At 41.4% G+C, this 4,347-nt stretch overlaps 1 pseudogene; it reads right to left on the minus strand.

Moving 5' to 3' along the window:
* Window positions 1–4,347, minus strand: part of LOC107662632 (neutral alpha-glucosidase C-like) — an 8,207-nt pseudogene that overhangs the window by 730 nt on the left and 3,130 nt on the right.

Consider the following 4,347-nt stretch of genomic DNA (forward strand, 5'->3'; position numbering starts at 1 on the left):
GACTGATTGATTGATGGAAATTAAAAGTGATGTTGGGCCATTACCTATTGACAAGCCTGCCAGCTCGCATGGTAAAATGGCGCAGACAGAACTGCATTTGGTCTCTGTAACTAAAAGAGTAGCCGTCGTCCAGATAAAGAGACATGTTTGATTTTGTGGATAGGCAGAGTTGTGTATCATCCGCGTAGCAGTGAAAATTGATCCCAAAATAATGGAGAATATTGCCAAGAGGTAATATATAGATGATAAAAAGCAATGGTCCCAGTACTGATCCCTGAGGAACACCATGTGACTGTGATCATTTTTGACGCGACAATTTTTCCCTGAATGAAATATTTTCTATTGCATAGATACGACCTGAACCAGACTAGTGCATTATAAGTGATCCCAATGGCAGCCAAATGTTCCAAAAGAATTGAGTGGGAGATGGTGTCATAGGCGTCATAGATGTGAGGTCAAGAAGGATCAGGATGGATAGAAGGCTGTTGTCAGCTGCAAGTAAGAGATCATTAGTGATTTTTACCAGGGCTGTTCAGTGCTATGGTTCTGGCGAAAACCAGACTGAAAAGGTTCATCAAAGTTATTGTTACGAAGATGAGCCTGAAGTTGAGTTGCAATAGTCCGTTCTAATAGTTTAGTAATGAATGGGAGGTTGGATATGGGACGGTAATTATTTGGTTCATTAGGATCCGAACCAGGTTTCTTAAGAAGATAACAAAAGCAGTTTGGAGAGATGTAGGGACATTGGCAGTACATTTTCAGCAGCCATTACTCCGGTCTTGCTTGCTGCTCAAGTAACATTTGAAACAATTATTATTAACAATGTTGAAAACAGTTGTGCTATTTAATATTTTTGTGGAAACCATGATACATTTTTTTCAGTATTCTTGATAAATAGAAAGTTCAAGAGAGCAGCATTTATTTGAAACAAAAATATTTTCTTAACATCATACATTTCTTGACTGTTACTTTTGACCTATTTAATGCATCCTTGCTGAATAAAATAATTAATTCCCTTACTGACCCCAAACTTTTGAATGGTAGTGTATATATTGGTATTAAAATGTGATTCCATCCCTGACCCGTACTATGGTACCATCCAGTACTTTCTGCTGTATTGTCATGTGTCACCTTAGTGTCCAGGGCCACAGTGAGAGTGATTGGGTGCTGCTGTAAGTCTGCTGTACTGGACCCACAACCTGCTCTCCTGGGCACCACTGTCCCCCCACGCTGGAACACGGGCACCTAACACAAAAGATATACCGTAAATAACCCTGTAAGATTGCTAGTATTCTGTAGACTGCTGTATCAGAGATGTAATGGGAGTCACTCACAGTGTTCAGAGTAACTGGCAGATCCAGAGTTCTGGCACCCTTGTGTAACTCTGTCGTGTTTGTGTCATACCTTAGCATACATAAAACATCTCTTATGAATGCACTTTAACTTTCAGTACAATGTATATGTACAATGCATATGGAAATTAGGCTTACCTCATCAGACCCTGGCAGCAAAACCTTGACCTCTGTGACCCCAGGATCAGTCACAGGGCACACAAGGAGCGCACCGCCTGAAAAATATCTATTAGTTAGAACGGTACTGGACATCGGACTGCTAAATATATATAGTATAAGAAAGTACTTGGATTTTTAATGTACTTATAGTAAGTATTAAAAGTAAAAATGCTGATTAATGAACCATGTTTATTGATTTTGCAATTGTTATATACATGAATATGTATTCATCAGCAAATAAGCAAACATTTTATGTTATTATCAAAATACGCAAACTATCAAAACATTAAACTTCAACACAGAAGTCAGAAGAAGTCAGGAGTCAGAAGTCAGAAAGAGCTTTATTTCCAAGAATGTTTACACACACAAGGAATTTGTCTTCGCGACAAGAGCTTCCAGTGCAGACGAAAGTACAGATATAGTGCAAACATACATGATATTATATGCAATATAATACATAAGTAGAAATATAGAGAAAAAACACAATTGTTTTAATGAATGTACACATATGTTATTTACAAGTGTACTGTTTATGTAGCTTACAAATGTACAATTTTCAGATGCTATGTATAAATGTGTCAGTTATAATGAACAATGTACAGTTATGAAAGTTTAATTGTTCAGGCTGAATATAGCCTGCGGGAAAAAAAAACTGTCCTTGTGCCTGGCTGTTCTGGTGGTCGGTGATCTGTAGCGCCAACCAAAGGGCAATAGTTGAAAGAGAGAGTGGGCTGGGTGTGAGGGGTCCAAAGTGATTTTCTTAGCCCTTTTCCTCACTGTTAGAACCCACTGCTCCGGGTGTGTGTTCACGGTGTGTGTGTGTTCACTGCTGTGTGTGTGCGCACTTAGGATGGGTTAAATGCAGAGCACTAATTCCTAGTATGGGTAACCATACTTGGCCACATGTCACTTTACTTCACTTCACTTCAAAGTGTTTTTGTATTTGTCCACCAGGTGGTGTTGTTCCGCGATTTGGGTCTTCACCAGAGCAAGAGTTAGGAACAGGTGTGGAGCCTTACCTGTGATTGCACTTGGGTTAAAAGACGGTGTTTCAGAAAGGAGTCACTGAGTTGGACCGTGGTTCCGTTTATCTTTCCTCTTCAGCCCTGGATTGTTTTCTTCTTTTTCTTTGTTCAAACCAGACAGTTATGGATGAACACAGGACAGACTTAATGACGGCTGAGTAGAACTGTATGAGCAGCTCCTGTGGCAGGTGGAACTTTCTCAGCTGGCGAATGAAGCACAGCCTCTGCTGGGCCTTTTTAGGAATGGAGTCAATAGCCGCGTTTCCACTGTCGGGCCAAAAGCGGGCATGCTAGTGCGTACCAGGGCCAGTCGCGTTTCCACTGTCACTTCCGGGGCTTGATCGTGCCTCGTCGGTGCTTCCTCGGGGCCAACGGCCCGGATTTTTTGGCCCGACGAAAACCTTGGGCCAAAGCGGGCCAGCTGGGGCTAGAGGAGTGGGGAGTGGTTAAGGCGGAGTTTCTCCGAGTCTGGAGAGCATCAGCGCCGCGGATCATTTCAGAAAGTTAACAGCTAACACCAGCATTAAAGGCTTTTAAAATAATTTTAGTTCAAAACTCACTTTCAGACAGCAGCGAGTGTTTGAAATAACTTGATCCGATGTGGATTATGATCATCATACAAGGCAGAAATATTTATAAGCGATGCAAAAGAATATGCACGTTAGCCATTAACATTACCATAGTAAACATGGTAAATACGACCGCTTGAAGAAATCAGACGTAAGCTTCTTATTCTCTATCACAATCGTGTATTTATTTAGTAACATATTTTATCTGTCATAAGTCTCAGCTCGAGAGTTTAGCTCCTCGGAAGTGCAGGGGGGTTTCTCCTAAAGTCCACTATCATCTCCACTGTTTTGAGCGTGTTGAGCTCCAGGTTGTTGTGACTGCACCAGACAGCCAGCTCTTTAACCTCCTGTCTGTAGGCAAACTAGTCTCCATTGTGTATGAGGCTGATGATGGTAGTGTCATCTGCAAATTTCAGGAGTTTGACAAAGGAGTCTTTTGCAGTGCATTCGTTTGTATACAGGGAGAAGAGCAGTGGGGAAAGAACGCAACCCTGGGGGGCGCCAGTGCTGATCGTGAGAGTCCTGGATGTGAGTTGCCCCAACCTCACTAGCTGCCGCCTGTCTGACAGGAAGCTGGTGATCCACTGACAGATGGAGGTGGGCATGGAGAGCTGGGTGAGTTTGTCTGAGAGAAGGTCAGGCATGACCTTGTGCGGCAGATAAAAATGCAGTACCTGATGGGAGGCAGGGCTGACGTGTGTGCTTGGTGAAACAGAGTGTACCAGTACGGCAGAAGACCGTATCTGTCCTGAACAGCAGTGCAGATCGCAGATGTCACATCGTCCCCAAACTGTGTCCCCTGAAAAATGGCTGAAGAGCACCTGCTTGGTACCAATGGACCAGAAGCTCAGGGTCTGGAACCTGCACGAAGCCCCCTACATCAGCTACAAAAACATACAAGATCATATTCAATCAGTGATGAACTTTATGCCTGTTCAGCAAAAACACACTACCGTTCAAAAGTTCGGGGTCAGTAAATTTTTTTTTTTTGACGTGTTTGTAAGAAGCTTCTTATGCTCACCAATACTGCTTTTTTTTTTTTTACCAAATATACAGTAAAACAGTAGTATTGTGAAATATTACTACAATATAAAATAACTGTTTTCTATTTTAATGTTTATTCAAATATAATTTATTCCTGATGCCAAATCTGAAGTTTCAGCATCATTACTCCAGTCTTCAGTGTCAAGAAACATTTCTTATTAATTATATATATATACATATATATATATATATATATAT

Source organism: Sinocyclocheilus anshuiensis, unplaced genomic scaffold, assembly GCF_001515605.1.
Source record: "Sinocyclocheilus anshuiensis isolate Anshui unplaced genomic scaffold, SAMN03320099.WGS_v1.1 scaffold715, whole genome shotgun sequence".
Lineage (NCBI taxonomy): Eukaryota > Metazoa > Chordata > Actinopteri > Cypriniformes > Cyprinidae > Sinocyclocheilus > Sinocyclocheilus anshuiensis.